Genomic DNA, 19,238 nt, shown 5'->3' on the forward strand with positions numbered 1-19,238 from the left:
TTTGTTTGTTTTTTGTTTTGGAACTGTTTGTCTAGAATCCTGAAAGCAGAGGCTTTTCAGAACAGACTGGAGTAGGATCATCATTATTGTGTTTGATAATGGCACCTGCTCTAATCATTCACCTGTACTGACTGCAGTCTTCAGTCTATTCCTTCTTAACCTGCAAATATACCAAGTCCTTCTCTTTCTGCTAATTTCCACTAATCCATCAAGATTACAGTCCTTCCATCATGAAAGGAAATTTATTACGAAAAGGCAAAAGTGCAAAATCGCGATTACAGAGGAAATGTTTATTGGGGGCAGGATGTGGCAGCTGCCTCAGGCAGCAGCCGCTGTTGGGCAGCAATGAGGTGCTGGAGGCAGAGGTGTGCAGTCTGTCTGTCCAACACTCCCCTAAACTAGCTTGTTGTTCTAAAGTGCAACGAAGGAAGTAGTCCTGTTGCCAGTGTTGAAGTAATATTTAGTTGACATTCCAGTCAGCCTCTGTATGTGGGATGAGGCAGGGTACCATTTTGTCTTTTGCATCAGGTGGCAAAATGCCTTTGGCCAGACCAGTCTGTAGGCATGGAGACCCTTCTTCTCGTCGACTACTTGCTGAGCTCTACAGAAGAACTGCAACTGCAAATCATACATTCATTCTGAAAAGCTGAGAAAGTTGGATGTGCTTTTACAGTTCAACAATCTCCTTAATATATCAGCTTCAACAGAAAATATAACTCAGTAGCCATAAAACTGCCAATTTCACTGACTGCAGATCACTTTTTCATACACCCCTCATGGCTGGAGTGCCACCTGCCATTAATCAGGTAAAGATACCAAAAATCCTTTTCTTATTGCTACACTGATCCCTTATCTATGTAAATTAGGTTTCTTTGGACAACAGAAAAGGTAATCAATCACACACCCCCACACACACCTAGTTGTCAGATCTGAGCAAGTATTTAATTAATACATCATTCATAAAGAATTTAGAATCAATTGGTGAAGTGCCCTACCTCATGGTATTTCAGTGTTTCATCAGTGTTGTGATGCACGCATTCATAATCTCTTGTCTTCATTTCTGGCAGATGACAATAATTGCTGTATGTCATTTGTAATGCTTTCCCCAATTTGTGAAACATCCTGGAAGAATAAGGGACCCAGCAACTCTTTCAGATGAAAGTGAGCACCCAAAATGGATCCATTTCACTGATGTTGTTGGTGCTGGTCAAAAGGCAAAGATAGGCAATGAAAATATAAGACAAGGGTCCCCAACTTACCTGAGATCCCTTTTGCAGATTGGCAGGCTAGCAAGGAGTAGAGAGGAATCTGCCACTGACAGTTCTACCTGTTCACACATTTGGCGGGTCAAGAAGGATCTCAATGCCAGTGGAGTCACACTGGCGCCACTCAACAGGCAGGCTGACAGGGCTAAGTGAAGAAATGGCTCCACCCAATCCAACACATTCCTCAATGAGGATTTAGATGGTTCTGGAAGTCTCTAATGATGACTGCAATCCTAATGGTAAAGAAGTCCCATGGACTTCTCAGAAGGCAGTGGACTCTCCTTCCTTGGAGGTTTTCAAGCAGAGGCTGGGTGGTCATCTGTCATGGATTTTTTAGTTGAGATTCCCGCAGTGTTCCCTTCCAACTCTACAACTCTGTGATTCTACCTTTCTAATATTGCTTAGAATCTGGCTGTTAAGTCTTATTAAAATCAACTGAATTTGACTCCGTAATTATGTGCCGGATTACAATTCTGATTTATTTATATATTTGCCACTGGAATTTTGGTTTTGCCCCCAGTCAAATATAATTTGTGAAACTCTCTGTGTCCATTTACTGTGTGTGACGGATACCATAGCACCAGAAACAGGATACAGTGTTTAGTTTTTGTCAACTCAGTTAAAGCAAACCAGGTGACATCACCATTGCCAAAGTCAACTGTTGAAATAAAAACAAAAGCCCAAACTCTCAGAGCGTAAATTCTAATCTGAACACTTATCAAAGAGGGGCGAGCAATCTAATAGGATTTGTGAATGTAAAAAGTCCTGTTTCTCTAAGCCCCAGTCAAACAAGAACAGAAACAACACTAAATACACATTACCTTTAACACATTTATTTCTCAAATGACACATTGGAATCCAAAGTGTCGACTGTTTTTTTTAAGTCTCTTTTTCAGTGATCTCCAAAACTCCAAACGGTGCCAGCAGCCTTTATAGAAGTGGTCATAGCAGGATGTGGTTATTAGCTGGAAAATCTTCAGGAAATTAATTGCATGGTCAAGGTGAATTTTCTAGCAAGATGCCATTATTTACTTCGGTGCTATCTTAAATCATTCCCAAAAGGGTATCCAGGAAACTGTATCATGTAGTTTCAGATAAAATATAGGCAGTGCTGGGAGGCAGCCAGTGCTGCTTCCTGTGAACAGGAGGGAGCCTCCATTCATGGAACAAGAGTCGTGTTCACAGAAGGGATGCTTCTGTGATTGGAAAGGATCTTTCCATGAATGGAAGCTCCTTCCATTTATGGAGCAACAACACTGCATGCTGTTCTCTATGTATAACCGACAACGAAATGAGACAATTAGTAATTTGCAGTAACAACAGCATTCTGTGTGGGGTAAAGTAAATACTTATCCCTTCTTGCCAGCTGAGGTTCTACCATATATTGAGTGTAAATGAGATAGTGGGGAAGCAGGCTTTGTGCGTGTGAATGGGTGGCGACCGCTGGGTGCTTTTGGGCTCTCTCATGCAAAGCACCATCATGTCCAAATTATTACTGCTGTTCTATCATCGTCGTCGTCGTCATTATGTGCTCGGAGAACTGGGTATTTTAAAGGGGGGATTCCAGCATCCTATCAACGTATGCCATAAGCAGCATGTATCAAAAAACAGCCTTAGAGCTCAGATTCAGACCATAACCCTTTGCAAAATGATGAGAATGCCTTTACAAAGCATGCTCGGGACTTTATTTCTGCTGCTGCTGTCACTGTGTCTGTGTTTTGACAGGGTATTTTGAACAGCAAGGTCAGGGCTTGGAGAAGGAAGGTCGCGTCAGTGGTACTTTCATGTGACAAAACTGATTAGGAGAGCCATTTGCAATATGTAATCATGCAATGAAGGATTTGTTGGCATCTGTCTCGAGAGACAATGGAGTGTGCTTCTGGGGGTGAGATCAAACTGCTGCATTAGCAGCACCAAAGTGACCTCTTCAAACCTGGGCAGTGTGTATGACGCTCCTGGGCTGCCCAGATGACAAGACACACACACACCACTTGGCTTTGCTGATGTGGTCCAAAGGAAATCAGATCAACTTGTTTGGCACCAGTTGCCAGAAGGAGGCGTGCAAGGCACTATCTAACCACCTTACAAACTCCACTCTCGATTAGTGTAGAGTTTACTCCTTAGCCTTTTCTTCTCCCAAAGATGTTCTGCAAGGCAGTGGAGGTTTAGGATCAGAGTTTTCCTTCTCCTAGATGGGCTACTATATTTCCATATCTGTTGATGAAAAATTCAGGGGGGCGGGGGAATCATTAGCATCATAGTGTGCATTTCTCATGATATAAACCTTTTTGTATGCAACTGTGCCAAATATAGTGATTTGATCTATGTTACTTTTGCTAACGTGTGCATTTTTATACACATTTTGTGGCTGAGGGCTGCATTGCAAAATTTGGAGAAGTGCAAATTTCAAAAGAAAGGTATGTTTTGGTTCATGTACTGTTTCAGAAAGTGAAAATGAAGTAGGCTTTCTTTAAAAGGAAAATTAAACCAAATTCTACTCCCATCCCTACCTTTAATATACACATCAAATTACTTTAATTGCACTCAGCAGTCTACCCCCAATCCAAAAAATACAGATCAGCCTTCCCGAATGCACTGAAGTCAAATGTGGCGGTGATGGTGAGGGGGAATCCATCTAGCATTCAACACTCTGAGTTGTGCTTCTGACTTGGTCAGTCCATGGGCAAGCTGAATCTCAGCATAGCCAGCTACCACTGTCAGAGCTTTCAGATGATAATTGCAGCTTCACCATGTTCTTTCCATTTTAATTGATATTTATTAATACAAAGCAAGGAAGACAATAAAGGAGTATCTCACAATTGGGCTAAGCCTGCAGTTAGCTGTGTCACCTCAGGTATGAACAAGGTCATTTCATCTCTCTAAGGAAAAACTAAAATCACGATAATGGTGAGCAGGTAAAATGCACTCAGATATTGTAAATATGGAAAGTATGAGAACAATGACAAACAGCAACAACAAAAACACTGTTATTCAGAATGTTGAATGTCTGACCAGTCTGACTTTGAGTAGGATGGTTTTAAAATATTTTTATTTGGTTAGAATTGCTAAGCTAATAATATATATAATATATATAATATATATATAATATATTATATATATTATATGCTAATATATATAATATTCACAGGGAACCTATATGTATTTGTATACATGGATACATGTTCACATCTGCATAAAGATGCTGTCTAGGCTTACACATCTGGAAGGCTACCTCTTCTGTTATTTGAGCAAAACTACCATGATCTTTAAAACAGGAAGCATTCGCTAATATCTTCATTGTCATTTCTGCTGTCAAAGCCTTAGCAGGAAACTGATTAGCACATTGCACTCTGCCATTATGTAAGCAAGGTTTCAACAGGAAACCAGTCAGTGTTAGTCCTCTCTTGGAACCTAGTGCCACATTTGGAAGATTATCTGTGGATTTATTAATCATTGTCTATGAAGTTGTGGACCAGTGCAGTGACTGTGTGGTCTCCCCTCACGCACCCCTTCCCATTCTGGTTCAGCTTCAGCTTTAAGATCCTGATTTGTATTAGGAGTTTCCCATTACAACCAAACTAGGGGATGTCGACTTGAATCAGTTTTTTTAAAAAGGGGTAAGCTGGCAGAATCTTATATCCTGGCTCATTGCCCTATTTTGTTAACCATCATTAACACTGGATTTCCCTTGTTTGGATGCAAGAGGGAAGTATGAGTTAATGCAGGCCGGGATTTTTGTGCTGAAGCAGATACGCAATCAAAGGAAAAGAGGAGTACACAAATTCATATATGATTGTCCAAGTGCAGCCTTAGGATGCCACACTTAGGTCAACATCTGAGAGGAACAAAATGAGACTGGCTGAGCAGAACAGTTTTTGTAACATAATAATAATATTGAAAGTATGTTTTCCTTAAACCTTACACTTATACTCATTGATAGGGTGCTATGGTTTTTTCATGTTTCTGCCTATCATTGGAACAGGGCTGTCTTAAGCATATGCAGTGCTGGGGTGCAAAGATCCACCCAGCACACACACACCCCAGGTTGCCCAGTCCCAGGCGCGCAGGAGGCACGCGCCTCAGCGTCTCGCTGGCTTGGTCGCCCCCAAACTTGCAGCACAGAGCTACCCACAGCAGAAGAGCCATCCGCAGCACTCCGACCAACGGCCGCACTCTTCCCTGGACTCAACTCTCGGGCCCCGGACTCTCGGCCTGACGCCCCTGAGAGCCCGGAGCCCAGGTGCCCCACACCCCTAGCGCCTATGGCTAAGATGGCCCTGCGTTGGAAGTAAAATAAATGCTCTTTGCAGCATTGAAACATAATTTTGTAGCTTCTCACATATGCTCACTATGCATATGCTAGTCTTTAATGTTGTGCAAAATTATTAATAGTCTATCCATCTTGGACCCATGCCATATAACTGTGATGAAAATAGCCCAAGAAAACTGACTCTTCCAGTTGAATCCTATACATGTCTACTCAGTCCTAGTGGGGCTTTTTACCCAGCAAGTGGATATAGGAATAGGATGGCAACCTGGTCTCATGGGCATTGACAATCTTCCAAAAATTAAAGAAGAAACATGGAGAAAGAACAATGACAGCTAATTTCAGGTTTTTGCAGTTTCAACGTAAGTAGCAACTAGCAATGAACATTCACCAGGTAACTGATGGCAAAGGAAGATCATAGATTCATAAGTCTTGCTATGTCTTACCCCTTGGAAGATGGCCTTTCTGTCTGCTCTGGACTAGCATCACTCCAGGGTACATCATGTGGAAGGTGCACATTTTCTCAAATCTACAGTAAGCTTTGGTTCAAGTGAAACCTACAGTAAAATGTTGCAGTGTATTTCCCTTCCGAACAGAAGTGTTCCTATTCATCATTTAAGGCCACTCTTCCCTACAAGCAAGATTCTCCTCTACCACCACCACCTCCTGTTTCTCTTTCTCACCTGACACTCAGCATTCAGTAGCTACAGAACATGTGAAATCCTCTCGGATTTGTTTTAAGTTGTGCTCCTTTGTCCCTTTGCTTTAAAACAAATTGTACACCTGCAAACCTCAGGGTTCTCTCTTTCTTGCTTCTAGGTGCCTCATTTTAGCTCAACTTCAATCAACATTCATCCCCTCAGTTTGCAATTAGATCATAGGATTCAGCACATAGCTCCTTTCTCAATAATCCTCCTCCTTTCCGATGCCCACTCATCATCCCATGGCCAATTTGATGCCATTAATGCTGTCAGGTTACAGATTTTAATTCTGGTGCAGTGTTATGCAAGGCCTGTCCCAGAGACATCTGGGCCTTATTTTTCTGACTGGAACTTCTGAGAGAGGAGATATGCTGCTACACTTGGAAATGCTGCACAAGACGCTGTAGTTTAACATTAAATGGTGGGTTCTTAATACATGCATGAATTCTAAAATATGGCTCCTGCTACAAGGTGTTAAAGGCATCAGACTGAATAATCACTCTTCTTCTGTGCATATAGGAAAATCGTCACCACTTTCACAAGAAAGAACGTATTCACTTCTCCCCAAGATGTGTGACTGCAGCAGAGGAGCAATAAACCTCCCGATGTGACGCACAAGATAACTTACCCATTTGATAAGCATGAATCATCTCCTGTGTTTATTACAACAGAGGAGAAAGGAATTGTGCACTTTCTCCCAGGGCTGGAGCAATCTCCAGTGGTTATGAATGAGGCAGAAGCAACAAACATCAGAGAGCCTTCATGCTAACATTAGAGGGAGCACTTAAACCTTGGCAGGGTGAAGTTTATCAGCTATTCCAGAAACGCATACTTTCTAGAAATGTAGTATCAGCTTCCTTGCTCCTGTGTTATGTTACACTGCATTGCAGTTTTAAATGAAAAGCCTTTCCAGTGTATTAATGCTAGCTCTCATTATTATGCCAGTCACAGCACTGGCGATTCATGTGGTTATATATTACACTGCAATGCAACAGTTTCCAGCAATGGTTCACTGTGAGGCCTTTTGCCCCTGTGTACTGTTGCATGAGAAAAGGGAGTGCAACACATTACTGGAATTTGTTGCAGGGAAGCGGGGAACAATGGTGGAAAGATGGGAGTTGCTAGCTCAGCACTGTGCTAATATGCAGCTGTTGAGTGGCTGGGAATGTTGAAAGAACTGCTGGCGTATTCAATGACATCAGCAGTTAGCGTTGGACACTCAATAGCCATGCACCTTCACATTACTAAGGGTATCAGCTTCTTCCTACAGCAGGCGTGGAGAACCTCCTGCCTAATTAGGCCCACCAGGCTGCTTTGGCCAAGGCCTACATCTGACAACATGTATAATAACATCAGGTGTGGGGCAGGTAAAGATACAACTAGGCCAAAGGGAGTTTGCAGGCACCTCTGATTGACAGGAATTGCAAAGCTCTTGAAAGCCAATGTGCTGTAATGGTGGGCAGCAGTTACGGCCTTTTGAGAGCTTCCAGAGGTGGCCTTTGGATGGCTACCTTAGTAGATCAGCATTGTGGGGAGGCCATAATCCTTGGCATGACCTTCAAGCAATTTCAGCCCTCCAGCAAGAAACTGGAATGGATATACACCCAATGCCTGAGCCAAAAACCCACCTACATGTGCAATCAATAAAGTTGTGGCCATTTTAAAAATCCATATAATTTTCTGCTTGAGTTTATTTTATCACACCCCACTTTAGTCACTGCCAGGGGAGGGTGGCACTGCAACTGGGACCGCTACCATGTATGTCCCCTTGAGCTCCTTGAAGGAAAAGGTGGGATATAATATAGCATAACAACATAAAACATAACATAACATAAACAAATCTGGGCCTAGTGGCAGAAGCTGGGAGTAAACAGCCTCATGAGGCACTCCTGATGACGGCCGCTTCGAAAATATTGGTGTTTTTCCTGGGTTTTTTTCTTTTACATTACTGACAAATACCTATCTATCTGATTTGAAAAACATAGCTTCAAATCCCAGAGGCGTGAATTTCATCAACCACATTACAGAGATGGTGAACTCTGCTGCAAAGAACCGACGCATCTATTAAGGCTGCTCCCCATTTCGGCAAATGGATGACATGGGGAATGTACACTCACTTCTCCCCTGTTTCTTCACACTGGGGACTACATGGTGATGCTTATCTGCTCCCCTGATATGAGAACAGCTGAGCAATTCAAATCTCATTCTACTCCAGTTTGTTGCATAGTTCTGACAGTCCACATTTTAAGTCCAGAGCTACATAAAGCCTGACATTTCTGCTAGTTTTATTGAAATCCTTGGTTTCCTTCACTTTCTTTCTTTCTTTTTTTTTAAAGGAAGAACTGTGGAACTTCAAAATTCATTTTAAATATTGTTTAGGTAAAATCTGGTGGGGGGGGGACGGCTTAATGCTTTTTCACATGCACTTTTTTGTTAGTCTTTTATCATGCTAGGTTTTGTTGCAAAAACAACAACAGAACACTGTTTGCCCAGAAAGGTGCTCTTTGTCTGTTACAGTGCCTTTTCGATCAAGAGTCTAGGGAGGGGGGGGTCGCTTTGTCAACAACTCCCCCCTCCCCACTGAATCCAAAATACTTCTCAAATGAGTCCGAAATACTTCTGAAACACCAGCCATGTCACTATCCATTTGGCTCTCAGTATACAAGAGTTGGTGCTACTGCTTTCTGTATTTGTCTAGGTTGCTATCCCCACGCATCTCCCTTATGTAGGGTTTGTCACAGTGAGACTAAGAATGCTACTCTGCTCAAAATAACAAGTCTGACTTTTTAAAATACCTAAGCAGGCATTGTGGCTTTATCTGCGGGCTTATTTATCAGTGCCTTAGATGCATATGCATGTGTTATCGAACAGTTAAACCACAGGGATCAGTATCATGGAAACAGTTGCTGCTATTATGTGCAAACATTGCAGAGCATCCCTGGCCTAAGCACTTGGTTTCACATGCTAGAGGTCTGCTATTTTCAGCTTTAGCAGTAGCAGATTAAGGACACAGCAGAGAACGAGTGCAGCTTTGTCTTAAAACAGAGATATATTCTATCCCAAAGCTGTTGTAAAAGCTCTTCTAAAACCTATCAGTGACTAAGGTGCATTTAAAACAACTATGAGTGAACTGGCTCGACATTACCCAGCATGAACACTCAGTTGTATAACTGTGTTTGGTGAAATGAAATAATTAACATTGTCTAGCACTTCATGAATATGAAAAATAATGGTCCTCATTTCAAAAGGAGATGTTTTATTACAAATATAGGGAATTTAAAAACTGGTTAAATTGACCTGGGTAAAACTGCAGCATAGCTCCTGTGAAGTCCTGTGCCGTGGAACATATTTATAAATTATTGGAAGCTATTCATAAGCAATAAATATTTTGTGTTAAGCTTTGTTTCTTTATGACTATATAAATAAATATTTGCCAAATGTGTTATTTTTGTCTTAAAATATACAAGAAAACAAATAATTATTATCTATCATCATTGCAATTAGTGTAAAAATGCTTTTCCTTCGTATGTACTGCAAATTCTAGATAAATGCTTGCATTAATTCTTATCTGCCAAAAAAAAACCCCTACCCTCTTGGTTAAATTCTGCATTCGCTACAGCATTTGGTAACCAACTAATTACAAATATCTAATTTCTCATTCAACACTCAATTCTCCAAATGAAATAAATGATCTGTTTGCATGCATCACTAGACCATCTGGTTTCATATGAGAATTCAACAAAGAATCTATTAATTGCCAGTCATGTTTATTCAGCAGCCTTAATTCATAATTCCTATAAATGATTAAATCAGAGGGCTCTTAGCAAACAACCACCTTCTTGAGGATTCAACTTCCATAATTGAAAGGCAGGAGAATCTGACTAAATACGGGGTATTTTCATACCAGGGACAGAGAACATTGTCTAGCCCAAGGGCCACATCCTATTCTGGGCAACTTTCCAGGGGTCTCATGCCAGGGATGGGTGGGACCAGAGGAAAGGGGGGTAGAGCAGTGGATATAAACATTAGCTTTGTACAGTAGGCTAGATTCAACACACACGCCTCTCTGTTCTCCATTCAGGCCACAAGAGGCATTATCAGAGTTCAAGAGCACATTTCAGCCAGGTAAAAACACTCAAGCAGGGTGTGAAGCAAAGCCTATGAGGGATGTGGCTGAGGAATGAGTATGACTAGGGGAGGCTCCCAAGGTCCAGATAGCAAGGCCCAGAGGGCCACACCAGTAGTTGATTACAGAGCATCACAGAACCAAAGAATTGTAGAGTTGGAAGGGACACTGAAAGTCACCCATTCCAATTCTCTGCAATGCAGGAATCTCAACTAAAACATCCATGACACATGTCCATCCAACCTCTCCTTAAAAACATGCAACGAAGGAGAGTCCACCACCATCCGAGGGAGTCTGTTCCATTGTTGAACAGCTTTTACTGCCAGAATGTTCTTTATTTAATTATTTAAAAAGAGACGTCATGAAAATCCATCAGTGACTGGCAGGAGCCAATATTCACATCACATTTTTGCAAAGCGAGTTTTCTTAATATAATGCATCTTTGTACACTGTTTCTACCAATATGTGCATTTTTATACATGTTTTATTTTATTTATCTACTTGTTAAATTTCTATACTACCCCCCCTTCATCCGAGGATCACAGAGTGGTTTATGCATTTTTATTTTTATTTTTTGCAGACTTTACATGGCTACATTGCAAAATTCAGAAACAGTGCGAACCTTGAAGGATCCCTGCATTTCAGTTCACATATTGGAAAATGCAAAATAGGTGGGTTCAAGCAAACTGAACAGAGTTTCTCCCCCACCCTTAGTTCCAGGACTCACTGTTGGAGTGGAAAAGCAGTAAAATGGATCCAAGCCCTGGCTCAAAAATGAATTCCTGCTCTCAGTAGCTAACTGTGTTAGGTGAAACTGAGCCTAAGCAGAATGCAAGGGAAGCAACTGCCTGCTGGGTCCCTACTGACCCTTGCCTTCATTTCCCTCCCATTGGTCTCCACCCCCTGCTACTACCCCGTGATGAATTTTAATTTGTAAGCTCCTCAGGGCAGGGACCTGACATCATGTCCTCTGTAAAACGCCATACACACAGAGATGATATAAAAGTAAAATATAAAAAGTAAAATCAGCTAAACAAACAAAAACCACACAGCGTACATCTTACGGGAAATGGGATGATTGTTCACACCATAAGTAAAACCTGACTCCATTCTCAGTCACTCCCCACAGTTTCTTTCTGAAAGGAATTAGGATTGTCTAGCACTCCCACCCTTCCCTCACGCTTCTCATTACAAGTTCTAACTGTGAGAAAGGCACAAGTGCTCTCCCCCACCCCACCCCACCCCTTTCCCATGCCTTAGGGGGGGTAATGCTATTAACACTTCTGGAGACATTAGGCTTGAAGGAACCATGGAGCTGAGTTTATAGACCACAAGAAGATTGATACAGCTGCTGGTAACTAGTATGCACATGCTTGCAATTATCGTTCATCCATACATTTGCTGGCGTCGAATTCTTCATCCCCTGAGTGGTGTCTTTATTCCTTACTGCAGTACTTAATTCCCTTTACCTTTAGGAACTCGGTGTGTTTGTCAAATAAAAGGAGCAGGCGAAAGAGGTGGAATCAATTCATCCGGACGACAAAAGACTGCATTTTTTGTCTCGATTAAGTTGAAACGTTACTGAATGATTTCATCACCATTAAGGGAAATAATGGAAAATACCCATTTCCCAAGGCTGTTTGTAAAAGATGCAGGCATATTTAAAAAGCCTTGTTCCCCACTTCCTTTGCACGTCTCATTATATGTGTATATATTTTAATAAAAATAATCAGTCATGCATAGTAGCCAGTTACATGTATGTGTTCTCAGGAGGACGGCTGCCTAGAGAAACACATGGCGCAGCTGTATCCTAAGCAAAGGTTGATAGATTACAAATATAAGGAAAATTAGGAAAGTCAGTTTAGTGCCAAGTGAAATACCAAAAATATATGTAATTGGTGTAAAAAGCTAAAGGAATTAATGTCAAACAAAAATTAGACTAATCGGGGGTGGTGTGTTGTTTAGTGATGACTCTATCTGGGAGAACATTTCCAAAAGAAAATCTGCATTATTATATTAAACCATATGAGAGGAGAATTGGTTTAATATTGTATGTGTGCATGCTATAAATATCAAGGTCTTTAGCATATTAGCATTGTTTATATTGTTAGCATAACTAAGACAAACAACACAAATATATGCTTACAAAGTGCCAAAGGTGTGGAAAAGCATATTACAGTATTACTACTATTATTAATATTTGCGCTTATTAGCTGCATTTTTTATTTTAAAAAAACCCAAAGTGACCTACAAAACATTGCAAACTATAAAAATCAAAACGGAATTAAAACCTAAAATACATCTATATGTATAAAATCAAGGTTAAACACATTCCACCCACTGAATTCGGACATGGAATATCAAAAACCCTCCAGTTAATGGCCAAAGAAAAATGTTTTTGTCTGGTGTCTAAAGTAGATAGTGATGGTGCCAAGCCATCTCTGAGGAGAGCATTCCATAAGTGGGGGAGCCACCACTGAAAAGGCTGTTCATATGTCGTCATCCTACTGTACCAGCTGCAGGTTTAAAACCATCTTCAAATGTAGGCCCACATAATGAATTGCAGTAATCTAGCCTGGAGGCTACCAGAACGTATGCACAGATGTTTGGCTGTCCCTGTCAAGATATGGGTGCAGCTAGATGTCAGGGACCATGCTGAGGTCAGCTGCACTGAGGAGGAATGGTGGGAACCACCCCCTCCCCTCCCCCTCCCCCTGCTCCTGAATCTGCCCAGGAGCAGGAGGACAGTATAGATGTGGAGCAGTGGTTTGCAGAGGGGCATAGTTCAGAAGGCAGAAGCTGGGAAATACTGGATGGGGAACAGCTAGGAGAAGAAACACTGGAAGAGAGAGGGTTAACAGATTCACAGTCTCTGGATAGCACCCACCCCCCTTCTCCAAAGTCACAGAGAGTTCAGAAAGTGTCAAAAGTGAACAGAAAGCACAGAGGCTACAAACTCAGATTACAAAACGTAGGAGTGAGGTAGATTAATAGGGAAGGAGGAGGGAGTTTCCCTTAATTGGGAGCACCGCCATTTCTAGGAGAGGCCTTCTTTGTTCTCTCACTGTGATTATTAAGGATTCTAACTGGTAAGGCATTGCTTTCATTTGATCTCTAATCTACTGCCACCGGGGGGGGGGGGGTGGAAGCAGATTCCCTGAAGCCTGACAGTAGGCAACCAATCAAAGCTGATGGATGTTAGTGTGTCCTATCAAAGTCACTCGGTCCACAAGTGACAGCACTGCATCCCATACCATCCCACTTTTCCAGAGCCCAAATCAGGATATGCATCTTCCGAGAGATACTTCCTGGTAAGTGACTTGGTCCATGCTCTCAATCAAAAAAAGTGCCTTTTCAGGGTGAGATCTTGTGCGGTGCCCCAAAACATGCTCCTGAAAAAGAGCTTTTTCAAGGCAAGAGCATGGGGCAAGAGAGAGGGCAACGCCCAAAATGGCCACTCCACTTTTTCTGGGGCACTTGGGAGGGTATGAGATCCAGAAGGACTCATGTTGAAGATCCATTCTGGTTCTTTCACAAAAGGCAGCTTTTTAGTAGTGAGGATAAAAGGCTGGGCATTTTTAGTGCATTATTCCAGACTGCTAGCTGAATCATGATGACGCTGTGAGACGTCATGCCAAAACATTCTTTAAAACAGGGCTGCCATACATCCGGATTTTCCCAGACACATCTGGGAATCGGCCTGCAAAAATGGAGTCCAGGCAGATTTTTGCTGAATCGGCAAAATGTCCAGGGACACCCAGGCATACGGCAAGTAGGGCAATTAGGGGAAAAAAGAAAGAACTCAACAACTTTGTCCAGATTTTCACTTTTTGGGAATCTGGCAACTCTAATTTAAAACTCAGCAACTGTACTACTGTAGTGCAAAATGGCCCCAAATGTTACTTCTAAGTAACTTTGGTAGGATTTGACAGGGCGATGTAAATCGTTGTAGTAACTAATAAATATTATTTTGGTGTAAATAAAAAAAATAAAATTGGGAAATTTACCAAACCTTGTACAGGAGGGATCAGCTCCAGTCACCAATTCCCCCTCTCCCTGGATGTGATTTCTCCCAAAAACTTTTACATTGATATAGTACAGGCACAATTGCTGCTGCTGCTGATTCCTTGACATTATTCCCAAGTGAAATTCAGACGGGAGCAGGCAAAGGAGGAGAAGCCCAAAGCAAATGTTCTTGGCGTTTACCCCCCCAGAGAAACTGGCTTTATTGACTTTCTATCAGAGGAAGTGAAGCGAACCCAAACATGCCTCAGCATATATTATGAAGGCATATAACTTTGGGCAAAAAAAAAAACCTTTTCAAAATGTGTATCAAAGCATCAAAACCAAACAAAAATGACTGATTAATTGTTGAGCAATTTTCTTTCTGACAGCCAGAAGACGACGACGACAGGAAATGGTCTGTGGTTCACAAAATGAATAGATGACCTTCTTACAAGATTGGCCTTCGAAACATTTTTTTTAAAAAAAAAAAAAACAAAAACCAAATGGGGGCTTTATTGACCACATCTCACTGGAAAGTTCCATTTTTAAAAAATAAAAAAAACCCAGAGCTGGAAAATACTGAAGAGTATAAGGTAATGTGCAGAGCAGGTTTTGTTTGTGCACAGCTGATTCCAAGAACAGCAGCTGCTAAGGTCCTCTAAACATATTCTAGAAGCCATGTAAACATTTCCTGCAAGTTTTGTTGTCTAATTTAGCATTAGACTCATACTGAAAATTCCATTCTCTGCCTTATCTTTCCATGTGGTTGTCTCCATTCCAAGTGCTGATTTTGATTACATTACAGCTTCATTTTTTTTTCTAATCTAGTGACAATCCAAGATTTATTTATCTTTTAAAACTCTTGCCTGGCATGATAAACTGTGTCTTAAAATATACCCCAAACAGGGAACGTATCCAGATTTTCTAATACGTACATCCTCAAATGAACTTTTTTCTGGTTACTTCAAACTGGTGCATAGGAACATCTGGTGTTGCATATATAATTATGGATGGCATCTTTATTAGAGATGAGTTACTTACAAGAATGCTGGAATATTGACTCCTTTTGTGTCGAGGTAACTTTAAGCAGTGGCATAGCGTGGGTTGTCAGCACCCAGGGCAAGGCAAGTAATTTGCGCCCCCTAACCCGTGGATTTTAGTAGGGGCAGAGAGCTGCGAGTGCGAGCGAGCGCGCCCCCGATGTTGCACCCGGTGCGGCCGGCCCCCCCCTGCACCCCCACACTACGCCACTGACTTTAAGGCTAGAGCCCCAAACACACTTACCTACTTCAAAGTAGACATGCATATGCTTGCATGCAAGGCATCGTCATGCTTCTATGTTATTTACTTGCCTTAAGAAGCTGATAAGGTAAACATTACATTCTGGAAAGAGAAGGGCTTTGTTCCTCTACCCAGCTGCTAAAAGACTTGTCCCCAGAAACTGAGCAAAAGGAGACAGTAGAATTCCCTTACTTTAGTTCTTCAAAGGGGATTAATTAGATACTGCTGGGATCTTCCATTTAAACTAATTATATTTTTTCAAAGGCCAAGCTGTATCTGTAAGAGCTCTGAAAGCAGCAGCAGGGACACGGAAATTTAACGACTTAAGGTAAGTTTAAACTGTAAGAATACCTTATTAAAAGGGTGAGGCGTATCTTTGTCTTGAAGGCTGTATGTTTTGAATGGAGATTTCGAATAGAGATGCCTTTTGTTTGATTAAACTTTGTACCTTAGAAAAACAGCATAATTTTGTATATTCTACAGATGCCTCTTAGATGGAATAGATTTTACTGATTATGTAGTAACGACACAAATATTCCCCCCCCCCACACACACAACTAAACTTACAGCATTGCCATTTTATTTGCTTTTAGTGACATTATTATTATTATTATTATTATTATTATTATTATTATTATTATTCAGCAATGACAACTTCACACCATACACTGGCTTTCCCCAACCTGTAGGAATGAGAGTAGCTCAGATGGTGGAGTATGCGACTCTTATCCCCAGGGATTAAGCCCTCTGGGATCTCCTGGGCTCAGTGTGATTCAGAGTGGGGCCCTTTCCCTTCTTCATTTTTTTTAAAAAATATTTATTGAGATTTTCAAAAAAATACAAAAAAAGAAAAGAAAAGAAAAATACAAAATAAAAGTAGTTAAAAACAATTCAGTCTTTCCTTCACATATTTTCATTTGCTTATTTCCCGGACCTCCTCACGCCTCCCTTTTCTGTATTCCAATTCAAATTGTTAATTCAGCAAATCCCTCCCCTCTTCAATCATCTTAATCTTCAATTTCAAAATATTATAACATTAAGTTTTTACCTATTAATAACCATTTTCTCATATTCTCTTATAGCATTACAGCTAAAGACCATTTAGTTTCTATCCAACATCATTCTAACATTCATTAATTTTACAATATTTCTGTAGATAGTCTTTAAATTTCTTCCAATCTTCTTCCACCGACTCTTCTCCCTGGTCTCGGATTCTGCCAGTCATTTCTGCCAGTTCCATATAGTCCATCACCTCCCTCTTCAATGGCATTTGATTCCCACTTTAAATAGGGTTGGTTTTTTTAAGGAAAACTGCTAAGTTGTGGGTGAACATATCAGACGACACAGCGATTCTTCAAACAGCTCTTGTTTATTCACAGGCCAGAACAGAACTGGGCTGAAGGGTTAATAATAATAATAATAACAATAATAATAATAATTTATTATTTGTTCCCCAGTCACTCTGGGCGGCTTCCACAGAAACCAAAAATACACTAAAATCACACATTAAAAACTTCCCTGAACAGGGCTGCCTTAAGATGTCTTCTGAATGTCAGGTAGTTGTTGTTCTCTTTGACATCTGGTGGGAGGGCGTTCCACAGGGTGGGCGCCACTACCGAGAAGGCCCTCTGCCTGGTTCCCTGTAGCTTTGCTTCTTGCAATGAGGGAACCTCCAGAAGGCCCTCAGCGCTGGACCTCAGTGTACGGGCAGAACGATGGGGTGGAGACGCTCCTTCAGGTATACTGGGCCGAGGCCGTTTAGGGCTTTAAAGGTCAACACCAGCACTTTGAATTGTGCTCAGAAACGTACTGGGAGGTCTTTCAAGACTGGTGTTATGTGGTCTCGGCGGCCGCTCCCAGTCACCAGTCTAGCTGCCGCATTCTGGATTAATTATAGTTTCCGGGTCACCTTCAAAGGTAGCCCCGCATAGAGTGCATTGCAGTAGTCCAAGCGGGAGATAACCAGAGCATGCACCACTCTGGCAAGGCAGTCCGCAGGCAGATAGGGTCTCAGCCTACGTACCAGATGGAGCTGGTAAACAGCTGCCCTGGACACAGATTTGACCTGTGCCTCCATGGACAGCTGCAAGTCCAAAATGACTACCAGGTTGCGCACCTGGTCCTTCAGGGGCACAGTTACCCCATTCAGGACCAGGGAATCCTCCACACCTGCCCGCCTCCTGTCCCCCAAGAACAGTACTTCTGTCTTGTCAGGATTCAACCTCAATCTGTTAGCCGCCATCCAACCTCCAACCGCCTCCAGGCATTCACATAGGATCTTCACCGCCTTCACTGGTTCTGATTTGAAAGAGAGGTAGAGCTGGGTATCATCCGCATACTGATGAACACCCAACCCAAACCCCCTGATGATCTCTCCCAGTGGCTGCATATAGATGTTGAAAAGCATGGGGGAGAGGACAGAACCCTGAGGCACCCCACAAGTGAGAGCCCAGGGGTCTGAACACTCATCCCCCACCACCACTTTCTGAACACGGCCCAGGAGAAAGGAGCGGAACCACTGTATGACAGTGCCCCCAGCTCCCAGCCCCTCAAGACGGTCCAGAAGGATGTTATGGTCGATGGTATCAAACGCCGCTAACAACTTTCTGTAACTATCCAATCACTGAACGTTACTTTCAATTCCTTATTTGCATATGTGGACCTGAGTGAAAACTATCTACAGTATCTCCCTGCTGGCCCAGGACATAACCTCAGTACATAACAAAACCCCCAAAATCCCCATACATCAATTCCGCCTTTGAAACCCCAGTAATGTCTGGGAAAATCCGGACCTATGGCAGCCCTACTTTTACTGTTGGGTAAGGTTGATTTGATTCCACCACCCCACTTGTTCCTAATGTCTTTATTGCCCCCTTATTCTTGATGTAAATCACCATTCATCCCTTCTTCCCTGGCAGGGAGTCGCATTTTGTGGTTTGCCTCATGTGCCAAAATGTCTTGGGCTGGCCCTGTTTCCTGGTATTAGGATTTTTCAAAATTACACACACACACACACACACACACACACACAGAGAGAGAGAGAGAGAGAGAGAGAATACATATAATGTTTCTTTAGATATTTCATATTGTAGTGGCCTCTCAAACATTTCAAACATCTTTACATTCCATAGAGGTGGTATCTGTTTGTTTTGTAGGCAACTTGAAGTTTTCCAGTTCAGAGCTGTTCAAACACATTAAGTTAACTTTTGAAAAAGACAAATAAAAGTAATTGCCTATCTGATTAAGGCAGTGATGCTGTTATAAAAATCCTTTTCACAACATGAAAGCTGAATGTGATCGTTATGATTAATATTATTACAATAAATGTCACAGGAGCGAATAATAGGTAGGTTTTCCCCCCAACCATTGCAGAGTCTATAAAAAATTATGATTCTTTTCAGAGAAAACAATTCCACATGAAGACACATACAAAATTGGGGGAATTCCACTAATTATACCAACATACTTAAGACTGCTTCCTCCCTTGGGCTCCATTATGATCTCTGAGAACCATCAAAGACTCATGTATTGTTGCGGAGCCAGATGTTTTCCCTCGTATTAGCAATTTTTTAATGAGGTTATCAGGTTCTCCC

At 41.7% G+C, this 19,238-nt stretch overlaps 1 long non-coding RNA gene across 1 annotated transcript in view; it reads left to right on the plus strand.

Annotated features, from left to right (window-relative positions):
• LOC309527049 overlaps positions 1 to 17,592 on the plus strand; it is a 399,231-nt gene extending 381,639 nt beyond the window's left edge. Inside the window, exon 3 of the long non-coding RNA XR_014217079.1 lies at positions 17,543 to 17,592. This is a non-coding gene — a long non-coding RNA (uncharacterized lncRNA). The remainder of the gene's footprint in view (positions 1 to 17,542) is intronic.
• Positions 17,593 to 19,238: the final 1,646 nt, after the last annotated feature.

Source organism: Podarcis vaucheri, assembly GCF_965113315.1.
Source record: "Podarcis vaucheri genome assembly, chromosome: 2".
In the NCBI taxonomy this organism is placed as follows: Eukaryota; Metazoa; Chordata; class Lepidosauria; order Squamata; family Lacertidae; genus Podarcis; species Podarcis vaucheri.